The sequence below is a fragment of the Taudactylus pleione genome, unplaced genomic scaffold, assembly GCF_031769625.1.
Source record: "Taudactylus pleione unplaced genomic scaffold, aTauple2 ptg000010l, whole genome shotgun sequence".
Classification (NCBI taxonomy): domain Eukaryota; kingdom Metazoa; phylum Chordata; class Amphibia; order Anura; family Myobatrachidae; genus Taudactylus; species Taudactylus pleione.
Window position 1 is genome coordinate 6,916,102 of NW_028284413.1, and position 22,344 is coordinate 6,938,445.

The 22,344-nt window shown below is 40.9% G+C and overlaps 1 protein-coding gene across 1 annotated transcript in view; it reads right to left on the minus strand.

The window, feature by feature from the left end:
* The window catches only part of LOC148542666 (receptor-type tyrosine-protein phosphatase eta-like), a 111,361-nt gene extending 91,744 nt beyond the window's left edge, over positions 1-19,617 (minus strand). The window contains exon 1 of the mRNA XM_088467455.1: positions 19,381-19,617. The gene's annotated coding sequence lies outside the window, so the exon portion shown is untranslated. The remainder of the gene's footprint in view (positions 1-19,380) is intronic.
* Positions 19,618-22,344: the final 2,727 nt, after the last annotated feature.

Genomic DNA, 22,344 nt, shown 5'->3' on the forward strand with positions numbered 1-22,344 from the left:
TGCTGGTACAGGCTGTATCACAGCAAATCTATCACATTTTATTGATCATTTTCTCCAACCAGAGGTAATAAAGGTGAAATCATACATTAGAGACACTATGGATGTGTTAGACAAATTAAGCCAGATTACATGGCAAGAGAACTTTAGTTTGATTACGGCCGACGTTAGCAGTTTGTATACTGTAATAGAACATCCAAAAGGTATTAAAGCTGTGGAAAATTATTTGGAGAGAAGTCATTTAGAAGAAAAAAAGATTCAATTCATTTTAGATGGTATTGATTTCATTCTGAATAATAATTTTTTTTGGTACAATGGTAAATTTTATAAACAATGTAAAGGCACTGCAATGGGCACAAGATTTGCCCCCTCATATGCAAACATATTTATGGGTCGATGGGAGGACCTAAACATATGGACCAATAATGATTTTTTTAAAAATATTAAGCTATGGTACCATTTTATTGATGATATTATATTTATTTGGGATGGGAGTGACTCAGATTTGGAATATTTTTGTAAAAAACTGAATGAAAATGATTTTAATATTAATCTTACATTCCAAATCAGTAAGAAAGAGGTTAATTTTTTAGATTTGACCCTATATATTGAAGAGGGGTCACTAAAAACGAAGTCGTATTTTAAACTCACTGATAGTAACTCCTATTTATCAACAAAACGTAATCATCACCCAGTTTGGATTAAGAATGTACCAAAAGGGCAGATTAGGAGAATTTGTACAAATTGTACAGATGTGATGGTATTCAAAAATCAAGCAGAGGAGCTAAAGGAAAAATTTCTATCAAAAGGATATGAAGAAAAAATATTGGACTCCTATATTTCTGATTTAACGAATATAGAAAGATCAGAATTGTTAAAACCAATTGAAAAAAATGTAACACATAATGAAGTGAGTTTACCGTTTATCTCTACATATAATAAACAGTGTAAGGATATGGAACGGGTAGTCAGGAAACATTGGCACCTTTTGATAAACGATCCATAACTGAATTCTATTATTCCATCCAAACCACAGTTTGTATATAGGAGAGCGAAGAATATAAAAAATAAAGTAGTTAAAAGTGCCATTCCCCCTAAAAAATCTGGGAGAATTAAAACAAAAGGTTTTTTTAGGTGTGGTTTATGCCTAATGTGCCGTAATCATATTAATCAATCAAGTAAGATAGAAGAATTCCAATCATCTACAAGCAATAAGGTTTACTGCATAAACGATTTTATTACATGCAATACTAGAAATTGCATTTATTTAATGGAATGTGAATGCGGGTTACAGTATATTGGGCGTTCGTCCAGACCCTTAAAAGACAGATGGGGTGAACATCTCCATAATATACGTAATGGAGTAGAAAATCATTCATTATCAAATCATTTTAAGGATAGCCATAACAGATGTTGTAGAGCATTAAAACATGTTATAGGCATACAAGTTGTTCAAAACCACTGGCGAAAGAAAAGAATTGATCAAACCCTAGCCCAAACAGAGATGAGATGGATCTATGAGATGGGTTCGTTGGCTCTAAAATGGTTAAGTTTGGATTTTGAACTTAAATGGGTTTTATGATATTGTTTTTATTGGTACCTTTTTAATGGTTTTATGTGTTTTACATTTTACTGGATCTTTTTATATATATTTTTTATATGTATTTATTTCTAAGATTTCAATTGTATTTATTCTATCCTCGTACTGTATGTGGGTTAAGATGAGAGGTTATACCTCTTAATTTTATTAGAGAGATTACCCGTTATGGATAATGTAGAAGAAACCCGTGGAGAGCTATATAAATAAGTCGGAGAGTTAGATTGAATTATACTGTATGGATGGAGGTTGAGGTACTTCTGTTTACTAAAGTATCTCCAGAATACCTGACGCCGATAATTACAGCAGTCTTTCCAATAGGATTTTACTAAGTTCTCCGGATGGGTACCAGGCATCCGGAAATACGAGGGCGCATGCATTCCATGTGTTGGAAACGTGCGTTCCACGTGGTTGAACGTGCGTCCCACATGATGGAACGCACGCTGGATAGCCAAAACATCCACAGACCGGAATCGGAAATAGTCCGAAACCGGAAGCGGTATATTTGAGGGAGGATGGGAGAAGTTAATGCCCTACATCTCAGAACCGGAAGTAGCATGCGTTACATGAGATGGAACGCACGCCGGTTTTCGTGTTATATTTTGTCCGTTTCTGCAAATGATGGGTTAGAACTGCGCTCTGCTGTATGGGCAGATGGGATGTGAGATGTATTGTTTGTGTCGGGGTGCTGCTCCTTCCTAAAAGCAGGAGTACCGGGTCCTGTGTAACGATATAATGGGGTAGAGGGTGCGGAGGGTGCGCTCGCCCTATGGGTGTAATGCTGGAGTAATAGTGTGTTGTGGTCTTTTGTGTTCGATGTTGTTTGTGGAGTCATGGGGTGTATGGAGGGAGGGGGGTCGAATGGACTGGAGGTGGTGGGTGAGGAAATGAAGACAGAGGCAGAAATGGGGGCCAAAGGGTTTATTGGAAAAAAACAGTACTAATCCTGTTTGGTCCCAGGCACCCAGGTGGGGTGAGCGATCCACTTTGGGATGTGTGTGGGTGGAGACTGGGGAGGTGAGTGGACCCTTTTAGGGGGCTCCTTTCCGTGCAGTTCAATAGACCGGCACATTACCCCTGCTGGACCTTTGGTCAACAGTCTTAGGATGTCTCGGGGGGAGGGGAGTGGTGGGTTGGCAGCGGGTCTGACCGTTGTGGATGTACACCCTGTGGAGTCCCGCGCAGGGGTATAAGTCTTGGAGTCACTTACCTACCGGTAGGATTTGTTGGTGAAAAAGGCTTGGGCTGCTGGTAGCTGGTGTTAGTTTCCTTTTGCAGATGTGGTGTTGGATGGCTGTTGCGGTGTCAGCGGTTGGAGGAAGCTCTGTGTGTGGTAGTGGCTTGCTGGTGCACTGTGGGGCTTGGTGCACCGTGTTGCTGGTGTTCTGTTCCCGCTGCCTGGTGGGTGCCTGCTGGTGTGGATCGCTTAGGGATTGCTGCTGGATGAACAGCTGTTAGTGGAGCTGGTGTTGGTTGCTCCCAGGGGGCGGTGCGTGGTCGCCTGGGTCTAGCAGGTGGAGTAGTGATCAAGAGGGGTGCGAAGGGCTTTGCTAGGTGTGATGCCCAGTGCGGCCCTGCGGGTGGTGGGTAGAGAGGGTTCTGGAAGCAGTAAGGCTCGACCGAGTTCTCCGCAGGAATGAAGAGCTCTGGTGTAAGCTGGCTGTGGTGTCAGAATGTAGGGGGTCTCCAACGAATTTTGGCAGGGGCTCTGCCTTCTTCTGGTTATATGAATATAAAATGTATAGAAATATGAATGAATAGAAGGAGGAAATTTTAATTCGATAATGAGAAGATAAAAATTGAAGTTCTAAGTGTTAATTAATGAAGGCTGGTAAAGAACCAATAAGGTATGTGCACAGGGTATATATTAAGAGAAGGTCAGCATAAGAAGTACACCTTGATAAAGGCTCTAGGAGCAGAAACGCATTGGTGAATTCAGAAGAGCAGACTATACCAGGTGACATTGTGTGGGAATGGAGTATACTGGATAAACATTTGGGGGAACCACAGAGACTCTATACCTGGAAGGCAACTGTTTGTACCCCACATTTATGCCTATTTGGGTGTGTGTTATTCTACACCCCACACATTCTGGTACGCTGCTATTTTATCAGATTGTTTTTCTGTATTTTTTTGAATGTGATAAATTTATATAAACTATGCTTCACTGTATTGTGAATATACCTTCTCTTTGAGGAAAAATACCTATACGTTTGAAGAAGCGTTTGATTTAAAGAGGTTAAGAAGTTCTTTGAATAGGACTGTGAAATAAATTTTTAAGGATAAAGGCTCCTGGAATTTTCCTGTACCTTGGGAATCCCTGTATCCCGGAGGAGCGCAATTGACTGCAAGTTGTTTGTACCTTGGTACTTTTTTTCTCATGTATATAAAATGTTGTGAAACCACTTGTAAACCATCAAGCTTACTAAGTTGAATGACTGCTGCTGACTTCATTAACAGACAGCAATGTAGCTGAGAATCTAACTTTGCATAAACATAACTAACTGGTCCATTAGTATGTCCTGTTATAAAATGTATACGAATGTCTAAGGAGAATAATTATTAAAAGCATTTTGCACACAATCTTCCAAAAACAGCTTTTTATGGATGCTTCCTGCAAAATTGAACTGTCCCCAAATACTGTATATAAAGTAGTGACAGTGGATATTGGAGATATCTGACATGGTTCTTCCATTTTTTATTGCAAAAGCAGCCCCCGTACCTGGATTGACATCAATACTAATACATCCATTTTCTGTCTCCATCCACTCTGCCATAGCTACTTCTCCAGCACAGACCAGGACAAGCGTGTGTAGTTGAAATTTCACATCTACAATCTAATACTTAATAAATGGCATATAAGTATTTACTGTACAACTGCTTCAATTTAAAACATGAACAATCACTTAAGGATTCACAGATAGAAAGACATTTTATGAAGTTTAAAAAACTAATTCAAAATTAGTAAGTTAAAACAATCAACCTAATTGAGAATGTTAGGAACCAGCGCTGCTCCTTTATTTTGCAAGCTGCCTGTTGGACAAGGTTTTAACATAAATTCCCTCTATTTTGGTATATATAAATAATTCACATATTGTATAAATTGTGCTGGCGCTAGTCAAAATAAAAATATTACTATGGGGTATTTTACAACATAAACATTTATTAAATGCAATGCAAATGCTGTGCACAGCAAAACAACTAATAAAACAATGCAATCATGCAATGGTTCATTTCAATATGCAATGATCCTTTAAAACAGGGGTAGCCAAACTCGGTCCTCGAAAGCTACCAACCAGTGGCAGGCTGGGCCGGGGGGCAGGGTGTCATGTGCCCCCTGGGCCGCAGCGCCATGCAGGCCATGGGCCGTCTGTGTCACTGTGACATAGCTGCTCCGTGCATGTAGTGCTGACCGGACGGAGTTCAGTCAATGCTACACAGTGACAAACACACAGCTGCCAGTGCCTGCAGCTGTGTGTTTGTTTCAGCAGCTGATGAGAGTCTGTCAGACTCTCATCGGCTGTTGCTGCTCCCACTGCGGGAGCCATCTTCCGGCTCCCGCAGTGGGTAATGGGAGAGATGACATGACATCATGACATCTCTCCCATAATGGAGGACGGATGGAGGAGGTGATAGCAGCGGAGGGACCAGGAGCAGGGTTTCAGGTAAGGGTTTGTTTTGTTTTTTTAATTACATGTCTCTCTACTGGGGGGATTACTACTGGAGGCATTACAAGGGGGAGGACTACTACTGGGGGCACAACAAGAGGGGGATTACTACTGGGGGCATTACAAGGGGGGGACTACTACTGGGGGCACTACAAGGGGGCTTTACTACTGGGGGCACTACAAGGGGGGACTACTACTGGTGGCATTACAAGGGGGGGACTGCTACTGGGGGTATTACAAGGGGTGGACTACTACTGGGGGCACTACAAGGGTGATTACTTCTGGGGGCATTACAAGGGGGGATTACTACTGGGAGCATTACAAGGGGGAGGACTACTACTGGGGGAACAACAAGGGGGGAATTACTACTGGTTGCATTACAAGGGGGAAACTACTACTGGGGGTATTACAAGGGGGGGACAACTACTGGGGGCACTACAAGTGGGAGAGCACTACTGGGGGCAATACAAGGGGGGACTTTCTACTGGGCACACTACAAGTGGGAGAGCACTACTGGGGGCACTGCAAGGGGGGACTACTACTGGGGGCACCACAAGAGGGGATACTACTGGGGGAACTACAAAGGAGGATTACTACTGAGGGTACTACAAGGGGGGACTACTACTGGTGGCACTACAAGCTACAAGGGGGGGACTACTACTGGGGGCACTGCATAGGGGGTACCACTACTGGGGGCACTTTATAAGGGGCTTACTACTGGGGGCACATGGGACAATGCACAGGGGGGACAACTACTGGGGTCACTGTATAAGGGGCACTGCATAGGAGAATCACTACTAGGGGCACTACTGGTGACCTGCATAAGGGGGTTCTCTCCTGGGGCACAGGGGGTACTGCACGTGAGCACCACTACAGGGGGCAGCCCCATTTTTTTATTTTTACTTTACATTAATTCCAAATGGAGATGCCTCCTCCCTGGATCACTTGAGGGGGCGGTGCCTAAGCATGCACGTGCTCAGGGCACGCTGGCTACATGCTACTCCTCTGCCAGGGCCACCTGCATGCATTTGCCCCCCAGGCTAAAAGTTGCCAACCAGCCCCTGCTACCAACAGTTCACATTTTCCAGGTCTCCTCACAGAATCACAAGTGAAATAATTATGTCCACCTGTAGATCTTTCAAAATGTGTCAGTGAGTAATGACTACACCTGTGCACCTGCTGGGTGACCTGGAACATGTGAACTGTTGGTAGATCTTGAGGACAGAGTTTGGCCACCCCTACTTTAAAACATTTGTGCACCAGGACAATATATACAACATTCAAAATTAGTAAGCTTTATAAACCCTTATATAATGAATGAGGACAGTTCTAGACTAATTTATCTATGGGGCAATTCCAGAAAATTTCTTGAAAGCAATAGTTACTGAAACCTAGTTATGGATCACAGCTTCTCTTTCAATCATATAGTAGCCTGTATTAAATATAGATTTTTTTAGGAGTTCTATCATAAATAAATTATATTAGTCTAAATATATTGGGCAGGGAGAGCTTCTACTTTCAAAATGAATATACTAAAACACCTATTCTACCTATTGAAAACACCTCCCCTTATTATCTCAGATAACACATACAAACTCCTTCAACAAATTGTCAATAAATTTATATGGTCCACAAGATAACATTGAATCCAAATCTATACATTTTATAAAAACCCATTCAAGAGGGAGGAGTTGGGGTTGTCAACTTTCTCAAATAAAGACTAATGCAACTTGTCTGCTTTGGCTTAAATCCCCACATAGAAAAGTGAGATAAGACATCGACTTACCTTCCTTTTTCTCATCTATCTTGTTATAACTGCTAACATAGGCCCTCATTCAGAGCCGTACGCTCTGAGCAGAGCGCACGCTCTGAATGAGGGCCGTCCTCCATAACTATGGAGCGTCCTCCTGGACGCTCATATAGCTGTGGGTCAACACCCACAGCCTATACGAGCATGTAGTTTGATGGTCACGATGGTCTTGACCATCACGACCATCGAAACTGCGAGCCGGAGCCTGCGGTTGAGGTTTTCAACCGCAAGGCTCGGAGTGATTTTGGCTCTATCAGAGCCAAAATCACTCCCACTGACATCACTAGTGATGTCAGTGGGCCGGCTTCTGACGGTAGGCGTTCCCATAGGAATGCCCCCGTCAGGGAGGCACCCCCCCTGGCACGCCCACCAAAGGGGGCGTGCTGTCAATCAACATCGGATGAACGCCCCCTTTGATCAGACACAACGAGCGAAGGAAAGTCCTTCGCTCATCGCGTCTGGCGCATGCGCACGACGGAGCTCCTTCCGTCGTGCGCATGCTCAGTGCAGAACATCGACCCACTTGCGAGCGGACAGCCGCTCGCGAGTGGGTCTGAATCAGGCCCATAATCCCTAAAGCCTAGGATTTAGTTCATGGCTTATGACCTCACTGTGGAATAACCAACAATTTCTGCAGGCCTAAATCCACCCATTTGGACTTGAGGTGAGTGTCCAATTGTTCACGGTTCTAGCCCTATACCATATTTTCCATCATTTGTGGATATTTAATCATGATTTCAGATTTTAATTCCTTCCCACCATCACTATATACAATGTAAATATTTCTTATGCCACAGTACATTGAATTCACTGTAACCCCCCTTTGCTTCCCATCTTATCTTATTCTATGGACAAGGAACTATTTCCTGGGGGATCACCTCTACCTCTTTATTTTAGATCAAGCCTGTAAGGATACACATGAACTGAACTGGAGGAGCACATGGGAAGATTTTGATCATAAAGACTGGTAGACAATATGAATTAATCTCTATAATATATTCATTTGTTTTAGAATCGTGAAGAATGCCCTGAATATCTGTTATCACTGGTACCTTGTCTATAAGAGACTCAACTCTAACCAGTATTCTAAGTAGCTCCCAATAATGCTAGCTATGGTCATAAGGACATTATATTGTAGGTTTTTTTACATTATTCAAACATCATATATTTACCTTATAATAGAATATGAATGATTTTTAATACATCAACTTACCACTTCCCATAGATACTTATGGAGCATAGACACGGTCAGATTTTTTTTTGAACGATATCGTTCGAACGATTTAAACGATTTTTTTTTAAAACGATGTCAACGATTTGAACGATTTTTGAAACTATTTACTCAACGAGTTGAACGATTTTTTTTTAACGATGGATGATTGAAACGATATTGGACAAATCTGACAGAAAAAAGGGTGGAAATTCAAATGAGAAAGATTGGTCCAAAGTTAATGATTGACAGTGAAATGCTGGGTGTGACTAGCATGAGGGAATAAAAAGCTGGGGGCCATTTTAAAGCATTGCATTTCTTGCTCTGTGGCTAGTTTGGTTCGGTTTATACCAGCTAAACGTCGTTACATTGCTAATTTGCTCCACTTTGTTTTTGGCTTGCCTTTTTCAAAGTGTGTTTATTGTGCTATAGTGATATGGATCCCATTTGTCAGCGAATGATGGTGGCCTACGCAGGAGTCGCAATTTTGTCTGAGAGGGAGAGGGCCGAGAGGAGGAGGAGGCCTTGCTCTTGCTGGACAAAGGAGTGGCTTTTGCGGAGGGATACCATGTCCCATATGCCTTTGCTCATGGAAATCCGTGAGAATAATCCGGATGACTACCGGAATTTCTTGCGGATGGACGACGTCATCTTTCAGGAGTTTCTGTAGCTTGTAACTCCTGTTATTCAGCGACAGGATATGAATATGAGGAGGGCCATATCGGCTGAGGAGAGGCTGGTGGTTACCTTACGATATTTGGCTACCGGAAGATCCTTTGCTGACCTGAAATTTGGTTCCCTCATTTCACCTCAGGCATTGGGCGTCATCATACCGGAGACGTGCAAGGCCATATACCAAGCCCTCCAGCCCCAGTACTTAAAGGTATTTTAAATTTTTTATTTTTATTTGCATGTAATGACATACTGTATTTTTTTTTTTTTTAAACCAACTGACTGGGGTAATAAATTTGTAGGGAAAAGTTCGGATTGGGCTCAAAAATAAGGGCGATGATGTTATATGTTTGACGATTTTCATTATCCCCGTATTCAATATAATTTAATTACATTTAATTAAAGTTTTTTTTGCCAGTGAAAAGTCAATGTAAAATCGGGGGAAACATTTTCTTCCTTTAGCAGTTAAAAAAAAATGCAGAATTTCAGTTTAGGGATGCAGGCTTTAAAAAAATAACCAGCATCCTTCAGAATGACCCCTTGAAATGATCTGTGTAAAAAAAAAAAAATCGGGACACCCCAAAAAAAGCACTTTGAATTTGAGGGCCAAAAAATAAATGTTGGGGAACAAAGTTAAAAAAAAGCGAACTAGACTCTGGGGGGGTCCCCAAGTATGCCCCAGATGTTTTTTTCATTGCAGCTCCTTGCGCAAGTGGGTTTTTCACAATTTTTTCAAGTCTCTTAACAACTTTAAAATATGCTGAACCCCATTTTGATGTACCCCAAATTTGCTGGGCATAGTTATTTTTCACCAAAAAATATTCTAAATGCTCTTCTGCACTACTTTCTTCAAAGTGGCATTTATTCACTTGCTGCGGCTATTAGAAACCCTGACTTCCTTCAGAAGTTAAAAATGGGGGTACCCATAGTGATCCCCCATGTGTAGACATCATTAGGGGGGTCCCTATAATATTTCCGGAAAATTTCCATTTTTGTTAACCTGTAAAAAAAATTATTAAATTTTTTTTTTTTAAATTACACAAGGTCCCCCCCAAAAGCCAAACCAGCCCCAGGCTTGCCAGCCAGTGGTGGTTTCTAAAAATACGGGGAACAAAATGTGTAGGGTTACACCGTATTTTAGAAACCAACACCAGGCTGCAGGGACTAGTGCTGGTTTTAAATATAGAGGGCAAAGACGACATTGGGTAACCACTATATTTAAGACCAGCACCAGACCCAACCGACAGGGGTGCAATGCCACAGCCCGGAGACCCAATCACCAGGGCTCCAGGTCCAAAGCATTATACCCCAAGTCGGTCAGCGCAAGCCGGTGATCTCGGGGGAGTGGGGGACCCCCCAAAAAAGGGTCCCCCCACTCCCGAGCACCACAGGCTTACACTGAAGCCTGGGGCTCATCCCCATACCCCTGGAGTGGTGGGTATGGGGGTAATAGGGGGGCCAAACAATGTCAGACTATTGTACTTTACAGTGGAACTATAAGTGCCATCATGCCACGCCATTTTGCACTTGTGGAACTACAAGTGCCAGCAGACATGCGGCACCTGTCATTTCACTGTAAAATAAATATTTAAAAAAAGACAAAACACACACACCGTGTCCAGTATAAGTTTATTACACACACCTACCCATTCACACATATACTCACCTATATCCTGGCGCTGGTCTCCGCAGTAATCCACGTACTTGGCAAAACAAAAAACGCCTTACCCGAGCCACAAACGAGCTATGAATATGTGTGTTCCCACGCATACTCATAACTCCCGAATGTCAGCTGACGGCACATCGACGGAGCTTGCAGTCCTGAGAGCCAATCAGCGGCTGCGCTGACCGTAGCGCGGCCGCTGATAGGCTCCAGCCACTGACAGTTCCCACGTGGGCGACTCACACCATGTGGGAACTGTCAGTTGCCGGAGCCAATCAGCGGGCACTCTACAGTCAGCGTGGCCGCTGATTGGCTGACGGGACTGCAATGCCCCGTGAAGTGCCGATGGCAGGCATTCGGGAGCTAGCTGTATGTGTGGCAACACACATATAGATAGCTCTGTTGCGTGGGTCGGCTAAATTCGTTTTTTCTTTTTAAATACCATGGATTACTGCGGAGACCAGCGCTGGATGTAGGTGAGTATGAATTTTTTCTTGCAGAGCCATGTTTTTGGGAAATCCTACTGGAGAAGAGGACAGAACATCTGATATAGGTGAGTATATGTGTGAATGGGTAGGTGTGTGTAATAAACTTATACTGGACACGGTTTGTGTGTTTTGTCTTTTTTTAACTATTTATTTTACAGTAAAATTACAGGTGCCGCATGTCTGCTGGCACTTGTAGTTCCACAAGTGCAAAATGGCAGGCATGATGGCACTTGTAGTTCCACTGTAAAAGTACAATAGTCTGACATTATTTGGCCCCCTATTACCCCCATACCCACCACTCCAGGGGTATGGGGATGAGCCCCAGGCTTCAGTGTAAGCCTGTGGTGTTCGGGAGAGGGGGGACCCTTTTTTGGGGGGTCCCCCACTCCCCCGAGATCACCGGCTAGCGCTGGCCGACTTGGGATGTAATGCTTTGGACCTGGAGCCCCGGTGATTGGGTCTCCGGGCTGTGGCATTGCACCCTGGTCAGTTGGGTCTGGTGCTGGTCTTAAATATAGTGGTTACCCCATGTCATTTTTGCCCCCTATATTTAAAACCAGCACTAGTCCCTGCAGCCTGGTGTTGGTTTCTAAAATACGGTGTAACCCTACACATTTTGTTCCCCGTATTTTTAGAAACCACCACTGGCTGGCAAGCCTGGGGCTGGTTTGGCTTTTGGGGGGGAACCTTATGCCATTTAAAAAAAAAAAAATTTAATAATTTTTTTTACGCGTTAACAAAAACTAAAATTTTCTGGAAATATTGTAGGGACACCCCTAAAGATGTCTACACATGGGGGATCACTATGGGTACCCCCATTTTTAACTTATGAATGAAGTCGGGGTTTATAATAGCCGCGGCAGGAAAAAACACCTTTCAAAGCTATTGAAAAACCCAGACTTTCTTCTGCAGGCAAAAATGGGGGTACCCATAGTGATCCCCGAGGTCTGGACATCTTTAGAGGGGTCCTACAATTAATTCCTTAAAATCCCTATTTTTTTTCTAAGATCCAAGTATCGGCGGGTCACGTTTTGACTATTTCAAATAGAATACGGGGATAAGCAGGAGCAGACACGATACTTTTTCGCTGTCAAAACCTCCAATGTGCAGCAGCGAAAACCTTGCTGGCGAGGTTAACATTTCATATTGAATACCCCTCCAAATTTGATGTTATGTAAGGATGCTATTTCAACAGTTTCACATTGTCTTTTCATAAATACCCCAATTGCCTGTCACCTTTTTTTGTTGTTTCACTCTGTCTCTGAAAACACTGGGTAGTAAATTGACCCTTGTAAATATTGGTATTTTTTGATCATCAATTTAAGAATTATATGTGCTGAAACATATTTTATGTTTTTCATTTCAGTTCCCTGCTACAGTTGGCGATTGGCAGAACATTGCTGCAGAATTTGAAAGGAGATAGGATTTTCCAAATTGCGGTGGTGCCATTGATGGCAAGCACATCCGGATTACCCAACCCAGCAATACTGGCTCCTTGTACTTTAATTACAAGGGCTACTTCAGTATCGTCCTAATGGCAATAGTTTCTGCCAAATATGAGTTTATCTTTATTGATGTAGGAAAGAATGGTCGAGCCTCCGATGGTGGATCATTTAAAAACACGACATTTTATGAAAGGATGGAGAAGAACATGTTACAACTTCCTACTGCTAATGATTGTTCACATGGGTTATCATTTGTATTTGTGGGTGATGAGGCATTTGCCTTGCACAAACATGTCCTTAAGCCATTTGCCCAAAGAACATTGACACCAGAAAGGCGCATTTTCAACTATCGTCTATCCAGAGCCAGAAGAACAGTGGAGAATGCCTTTGGGATTTTGAGTAATCGTTTTAGAGTTTTCCACACGGCTATAAATCTGCGTGTGGATAAGATAAATTGGGTGGTTATGTCAGCATGTGTCTTACATAACCTTTTGCTGCGTAAAACCCAAGGATAACCCAGTTTGACAACAGGAGTTTCCACTGAACCGGCATTTCCAAACTGGTCCTCTGTCAATCCTCCCTTGCTTCCCCAAGGTGTCACAGGAGGGGCCAAGCAAATGAGGGACCGATACGTCTCTTATTTTAATGGTGAAGGTGCCGTTCCCTGGCAGACAGACCGTGCATAAAATGTTTTAAAACATTACCTGGCAGACAATTTGTATTTACAAGGAAAAATAAATTGAACCCTTCTTTGTTATGTTTTCCTGTGTTGTCTTTTTTAAGTTGTCTCTTTACTTACTTTGTTCTTGTACATGAGTACCGCCAAAGCTTCCAAGACCCAAACTCCTGGCCTCTAGGTCCAAAGCATTACCACCCTAAATCACTTAGGGTAAGCCAGGGTTTTTGGGGGAGTGGGGAACCCCTCAAAGAAGTTTACCCCCCTCACCACCATCCCCGCCTTACGCTGAAGCCTGGTGCTCGTCTCCCTATCCATTTCCCTTGTGTATGGGTGTAATGTGTTGGTGAAATGATCTTATTTTTTGGAATCTTACAGTTGAACTACAAGTGCCAGCATGCCTGTCATTATGCTCTTGTGGAACTTCAAATTCTAGCAGCTATGTGGCACCTGTGATTTCATTGTAAAATTAAATTTTAAATAAATGTGGATTTCCCCCCGACTGCAAATATATGCAATTATTAAAATATCTTCGGCCCTTTTTCACCAAGCCACCACCCCAGGGACAATTTGGGTATTTTGTAAAATATTTCCCAAAACATTGTTTTTAATCATCTACAAATGGTCGTAATCTAGGTGGAAAATTTGTTTATTAAAACCATACTCCTGGCCACTCATTAACTTGTGGGTAACCACCCACAGCATTAGCAAATGTCCAGGATGATGGAACATCGACCCACTTGTAGGTGTTCTGTACGTGCAAGGGGGTCTAAATCAGGCACACTGTCTTGTCAATGATTTAAATCAATAGTTTTACATTGCAAATACTAAAGACATAAATTGTTTTGCTTAAAAATATTTAATTAAAATAAGTTTTTAAATAAAGACAGACAAATTTTGAATTTTAAATGAAATATAATTTTTAATTTGTAATATACAAAAAAATAAATCGCCCATGAATACTGGACAGGATATTCTGGGTAGTGCCAAGCAAATGAGTGCCTTGAAAATAAAGAATACTCAGATCGGGGCTACAAGGCTTCATCAGCTGCTGCAGATGTATTGCATGGGCCAAAAAAGAAATGCAACCCAAACTGGGTAAAGCAAAAGATCAAAAAATATTCCGAACAATGTCAGCGGAAGTCAACACAAAATATGGAATGCCAAACATTCCAAAGGAAGGGCAACGATAAGGTGAAGAGAGTCCAACATTATGGTATTATGAGCAAGTGTCCAACATCCAGACGAAAGAGAAGGAGAAATCGCGCTGAAAAAAAATTAACCAACATGCCATAAAAAAACGTGTTACAAAAATTAGGTATCAAAAAAATCGTCATGGGCAAGAGTGGCCAATGCACTCCCAACAGCTGAGTGAAGGCCAATTGAGGACGGCCCAGGAAGGTTTGGCCGTGATGGAGGGGATCCCGACGCAGAACGGGGAGACATTTGTGGAGGAGGAATTGGGGGATTCAGCGCAAGGAGGTGACTGGTGCTTATTTCCATGGGAATACTTTGCTGGGGTATGTATGGGCTGATTGTCGTGGTTTCATCCACCTCATCTGTCATACCACGAGAAATAAGCCCATATATAAGCCGCCGGCAAAGAAATTGGGTTCGGGGCTTCATTTGCCTCAACTCATTGCTCATGTTGATACCAAAAACTGTTAAGTCATCCGAATTTGTCTGAAGAACCTCCTCAGCATGTGTTAAAAATCTTTCAGCCCGATCAGGTCTGGAACTTGAGGCTTGTGCCCCCTTGGCTGCCAACCTCCGCCTCTTCGCCGCTGTCTGTGGCTGCGGTGTTGTGGCTGGCGCCTCCACCATGCTTGCCTCAAGTTCCGTTAGCTCACTGGTTGGAGGCTCAGGATCCACTTCCTCCATAGGACGAAGCTAGGGAAGAAAATATTAAATTATTACTAAAAAATAAAAAAATTAAATCAAAATCATTTGTAAAATTAAAAAACAAAAAAACACCAACATCACTACATTGCATTGGAAAACTATATTTAACAGGTTCCACAATATTTTAAAAAACTATATAGTCCATGAACTTACAGAATCCTGAGTCTCCGATACTTCAATAGGAGTAGTCACCTCCACGGGTGGCTCCAGTGAGCTAACTGACTGTGTCTCCACCTCTTTCGTCAGGATGAAGGACAGGATGTCGTAATACCATAATGTTGGTTTCTTCACCTCTTCTGCCCCAGCTCCCGAACATTTGGCATTCTCATATTTTGTGTGCTCCCGCATAAAGGTTGTTCGGAAATTATTGATCTTCTGCTTTACCCAGTCAATGGTTAGATTTTTGTTCAGGGCCTTGCAATACTCCTGCAGTTTCACATAGCCCTTGTGTTTCAAGCCCCGATCTGAGTATTCTTTCAATTGCAAATTCCACAGACACTCATTGGCTTGGTAGATTTCAAGAAATCCTGTCCAGTGTTCCCTGTTACCAGGCATGTCTGAAATACAAAGATTCAAAGAGACATTCAAAAGACAGGTATATCAATTATCATAAAATTTAAAAAAAAAGCCTTTTAAAAAAAAAAAAAATGGACCATCAATGATACTATATCTTATGTCGCTGAGATCCATTTATGCACTAGCCCATGCTGTGCCTCTTCCCGTGATACCTGTGAGGGCTTCTGTCACATAACCAACATGCCAGGTGTTGCAGCAGCATGGCAGGTGCTATATGACATGCCAGGTTTTCCCATAACATTGCAGATGATAAAATAACAACATGCCAGGTGTTGCAGCAGCATGGCAGGTCCTATATGACATGCCAGGTTTTCCCATAACATCGCAGATGATAAAATAACAACATGCCAGGTGTTGCAGCAGCATGGCAGGTCCTATATGACATGCCAGGTTTTCCCATAACATGGCAGATGAAAAAATAACAACATGTCAGGTTTTTCAGCAGCATGGCAGGTCCTATATGACATGCCAGGTTTTCCCATAACATCACAGATGATAAAATAACAACATGCCAGGTGTTGCAGCAACATGGCAGGTCCTATATGACATGCCAGGTTTTCCCATAACATCGCAGATGATAAAATAACAACATGCCAGGTTTTGCAGCAGTGGCAATGCAAATGCCATGCTGAATACATTGTCCACAACTGCTGTCTCCTCCATGTCCCCATCACCCTGCCCTGCCCCCGCTGCTGATGGGCCTGCAGGTGATAATGAATAGAAGCTTCCGGCGTGTGTGCTCCATTCCATTCCCCCCCCTGCACTGCCCCCACTGCTGATGGGCCTGCAGGTGATATAAAAAAAGGCTCCCGCATGTGTGCTCCATTCCAGCCCCCCCCCCCGCACTGCCCCCACTGCTGATGGGCCTGCAGGTGATATAAAAAAAAAGGTCCCCGCATGTGTGCTCCATTCCAGCCCCCCCTCCCCCCCGCACTGCCCCCACTGCTGATGGGCCTGCAGGTGATATAAAAAAAAGGTCCCCGCGTGTATGCTCCATTCCAGCCCCCCCTCCCCCCCGCACTGCCCCCACTGCTGATGGGCCTGCAGGTGATATAAAAAAAGGCCACCGCATGTGTGCTCAATTCCAGCCCCCCCTCCCCCCCGCACTTCTCCCGCTGCTGATGCCCCGCTGGAATCCTTTAAACCCCCATGCTGGCGGCCCCCACTGCTTTCAAATACAGCTATTAAAAAAAAAAAAACACTTACCTTATTTTGAGTGTCTTGGGCGTCTTCATCTGCACCACCGGCTTGCACTGCTGGCTCTGCTCATGCTGATCACAAAATGGAACCTCGGGGAGAGGCTGGGGAGTGGTTACCAGTTAAAAAATCATCCAAATCGTCCAAATCGTTCAAAACCAGAAACAGTGAACGATTTGAATGATATCTGAAGAAAAAGAACGATATCTGACAAATCTGACTGCAAACATGTCAGATCTCAGATATCGTTCTGTGATAAACGTGACCGCGCATCGTTCAAACGAAAATCGTTCATGTAGTATACATGAACGACTTTTTCATCAGATTTGAATGATTGAACAATTTTTAAAATCGTTATCGTTCAAATCTGATGAAAAATCTGACCATGTGTATGCACCATAACTTGTATAATTGGCTACTAAAGCACTATCCCCTTTTACTCCTCCTCCAACAAGAGCAGACACCAGGAATGTGTAATAATTCCCAGGAAGAAGATTCTGAACTGTAGTAAATGTTGTGTACACTGTTGCACTGAATGTTGAATTTCCTAAGATTTCTATGATATAGGAACTTGCATATCCATCAGGTGGCATCCAGATCAAAGATACAGAAGTGGTGGTGATATTCTCTGCTGTTAGGTCCTTCACTTTTTCAGGTACTATTTGAAAACATAGGAGCAATATCTTACAGGAGTACTTGCTGTACACTTTCATCTTGGCACATTTTAAAAAAGGCAACAAGGACCTTTATTAAGATATTCAAAAGATAAGTTCTTTTCAATTATTCTTTAATACGTATTTTTTTTACCTATATGCTCATACAGGTATGGACCAGCATGGTAACCTTAAATTAAATTAATAAGTAAGTGAAAACATTATCTCCCCTGTGCTTTATCAGTGGTCCCAAACATTAAATATCTTTGTAGTGTATATTGAGTCACATAGCAGCTGCACCTACTTCGCTTTCATGCAAATACTTTAACAAGGCAGACCAGAGTTTGTTTTGTTCTAGACTCAATCCTATCCATCATCATTTCCAGCAGTTTTTACTGTTTGGGTTAGCTGACAAAAAGAGGTGGGATAAAAAATAGAAACAGCACTGTCCATTATTGGGATTTTATACATTGCTGTCAATCTAGTGGGTTAACAGGTAGAGGAATATTTTATTATTTTTAATATACTGCTTAAAATTTAGAAAACATTTTAGAAATAAAGTAAACCATTAAATAACTAATGAGGGCAGGCCTTAGATTAATTTGGCTTTGAGTCATTTCAAGACAATTTGTTTTTAAAGCAATGGCTACTATAAAATGGTATGGTCGAGAGATTTATTTTTAATCATATTGTAGCCATTTAAGAAAAATTGCTTTATTTATTACTGTTGTCATAAATAAATGTAGAAGTCTAAATATCTTAAGTAGATAGAATTACCGTTTTAAGTGTGAATGTACCCATTATCTTATTATTTCAAACACTTCCCCTTATGATCACAGGTAACACTTTCAAACTCTATCAACAACTAACTAATAAATTTATAAAATACGCAAGAAAATCTACAATCTGCATATGCCTTATAGAACCAGTTTAGGAGGAGTGACATGGGGTTCCCAATGTTTGTAAACAAAAAGGTTGACTTATCTCATTCAGTGCATCCTACTGCATTCAATCCCCAACATAAGAACTTGGGAAGACATCAAGACTAATGCAACTAGTCTGCTATGGCTTAATTCCCCATATAGAAAAGTGAGATGAGACATCAACTTCACTCCCTTTTTCTCATCTATCTAATTATAATTGCTAAGGTAATGCCTAAATCCTAGGATTTAGTTAATGGCTTATGACATTGTGGAATAAATAACAATTTCTACAGGCCTAAATCCACTCATTTTCTCTTCATGGACTTGAGGTGAGTGTTCAATTGTTCACAGTTGTAGCCCCGTGCAATATTTTCCATCATTTGTGGATATTTAATCATGTCTTCTGATTTGTATTCTTTCCCACATCACTATATACAATGTAAATATTTTTTATGCCACAGTACATTAAATTCACTGAAACCCCCCTTTACTTCCCATCTTATCTTATTCTATGGAAATTAACTACCTCCTGGGGATCACCTCTACCCCTTTATTTTAGATCATGAACAATCTTATAAGGATACACATGAGCTGAGCTGGAGGAGGACATGGGGAGATTTTTGATCATAAAGACTGCTAGAAAATATGAATTAATCTCTGTAACATCTTCATTTGTTTTAGAATCATGAAGAATGCCCTGAATATCTATTATCACTGGTACCTTGTCTATAAGCCACTCAACTCTATACAGTATTTCTAAGTAGCTACCAATAATGCTAGCTATCGTCATAAGGACATTATACTGTATGTTTGGTGACATTATTCAAACATCATATATTTACTTTATAATAGAATATGAATGATTTTTAATACATCAACTTACCACTTCCCATAGATACTTACTTGTATAATTGGCTACTAATGCTCTATCCCCTTTTACTCCTCCTCCAACAAGAGCAGACACTAGGAATGTGTAATAATTCCCAGGGAGAAGATTCTGAACTGTAGTAAATGTTGTGTACACTGTTGCACTGAATGTTGAATTTCCCAAGATATCTATGATATAGGAACTTGCATATCCATCAGGTGGCAGCCAGATCAGAGATACAGAAGTGGTGGTGATATTCTCTGCTGTTAGGTCCTTCACTTTTTCAGGTACTATTTGAAAACATAGTAGCAATATCTTACAATAGTACATGCTGTACACTTTAATCTTGGCACATTTTAAAATAGGCAACAAGATCCTTTATTAAGATATTCAAAAGTTGAGTGCTTTTCACATTTTCTATAATATCTTTTTTTTACCTATATGCTCATACAGGTATGGACCAGAATGGTAACCTTAAAAGAAATTAAGAAATAAGTGAAAACATTATCCCACCTGTTCTTTGTCAGTGGTCCCAAACATTTAATATCTTTGTACTGTATATTTAGTCATAGAGAAGCTGCACCTACTTCATTTTCATGCAAATACTTTAAAAAGGCAGACCAGAGTTTCTTTTGTTCTAGACTAAATCCTATACATCATCATTTCCAGCAGTTTTTACTGTTTGGGTTAGCTGACAAAATGGGGTGGGATAGAAAATAGAAACTGCACTGCCCATTTTTGGGATGTACTACTTTTCTGACAATCTAGTGGGTTAACAGGTAGAAGAATATTTTATTATTTTTAACATACTGCTTAAAATTTAGTAAACATTTTAGTAATGAAGTAAACCATTATATAACTACTGAGGACATGCCTTACATTAATTTGGCTTTGATTCATTTCAAGACATTTTGTTTTTATAGCCATTTCTACTATAATATAGTATGGTCGAGAGATTTATTTTTAATCATATTGTAGCCATTTATGAAATATTGCTTTATTTAGGACTGTTATCATAAATAAATGTAGAAGTCTAAACATCTTAACTAGATAGCATTACCATTTTAAGTATGAATGTATCACCACACATGATCTTATTATTTCAAACACATCCCCTTATGATCACAGATAACACCTTCAAACTCCATTAACAACTAGCTAATAAATGTATATAATCTGCAAGAAAACCTACAATCTGCATATGCCTTATACAACCAATTTAGGAGGAGTGACATGGGGTTCCCAATGTTTGTTAACAAAAAAGTTGACTAATCTCATTCAGTTCATCCTACTGCATTCAATCCCCAACATAAGAACTTGGGAAGACATCAAGACTAATGCAACTAGTCTGCTATGGCTTAATTCCCCACATAGAAAAGAGAGATAAGACATCAACTTAACTCCCTTTTTCTCATCTATCTAGTTATAATTGCTAAGGTAATGCCTAAATCCTAGGATTTAGTTCATGGCTTATGACATTGTGGAATAAATAACAATTTCTACAGGCCTAAATCCACCCATTATCTCTGCATGGACTTGAGGTGAGTGTCCAATTGTTCACAGTTCTAGCCCTGTGTAATATTTTCCATCATTTGTGGATATTTAATCATGATTTCAGATTTTTATTCTTTCCCACCATCACTATATACAATGTAAATAGTTTTTATACCACAGAACATTGAATTCACTGGAACCCCCCTTTACTTCCCATCTTATCTTATTCTATGGACAAGGAACTACCTCCTGGGGGATCACCCCTATCTCTTTATTTTAGATCATGAACAATCTTATAAGGATACACATGAGCTGAGCTGTAGGATTACATGGGGAGATTTTTGATCATAAAGACTGCTAGAAAATATGAATTAATCTCTGTAACATCTTCATTTGTTTTAGAATCATGAAGAACGCCCTGAATATCTATTATCACTGGTACCTTGTCTATAAGACACTCAACTCTATACAGTGTTTCTAAGTAGCTCCCAATAATGCTAGCTATCGTTATAAGGACATTATATTGTATGTTTGGTGACATTATTCAAACATCATATATTTACCTTATAATAGAATATGAATGATTTTTAATACATCAACTTACCACTTCCCATAGATACTTACTTGTATAATTGGCTACTAATGCACTATCCCCTTTTACTCCTCCTCCAACAAGAGCAGACACCAGGAATGTGTAATAATTCCCAGGGAGAAGATTCTGAACTGTAGTAAATGTTGTGTACACTGTTGCACTGAATGTTGAATTTCCCAAGATTTCTATGATATAGGAACTTGCATATCCATCAGGTGGCAGCCAGATCAGAGATACAGAAGTAGTGGTGATATTCTCTGCTGTTAGGTCCTTCACTTTTTCAGATACTATTTGAAAACATAGGAGCAATATCTTTCAATAGCACATGCTGTACACTTTAATCTTGGCACATTTTAAAATAGGCAAGAAGGGCCTTTATTAAGATATTCAAAAGATTAGTGCTTTTCACATTTTCTATAATACCTATTTTTTACCTATATGCTCATACAGGTATGGACCAGAATGGTAACCTTAAAATAAATTAAGAAATAAGTGAAAACATTATCTCCCCTGATCTTTGTCAGTGGTCCCAAACATTAAATATCTTTGTACTGTATATTTAGTCATAGAGCAGCTGCACCTACTTTACTTTCATGCAAGTACTTTAACAAAGCAGACCAGAGTTTCTATTGTTCTAGACTCAATCCTATCCACCATCATTTGCAGCCATTTTTACAGTTTGGGTTAGCTGACAAAAAGGGTGGGATAGAAAACTGAAACAGCACTGCCCATTTTTGGGATGTATTACATTGCTGTCAATCTAGTGGGTTAACAGGTAGAAGAATATTTTATTATTTTTAACATACTGCTTCAAATTTAGAAAACATTTTAGTAATGAAGTAAACCAATATATAACTACTGAGGACAGGCCTTAGATTAATTTGGCTTTGATTCATTTTAAGACATTTTGTTT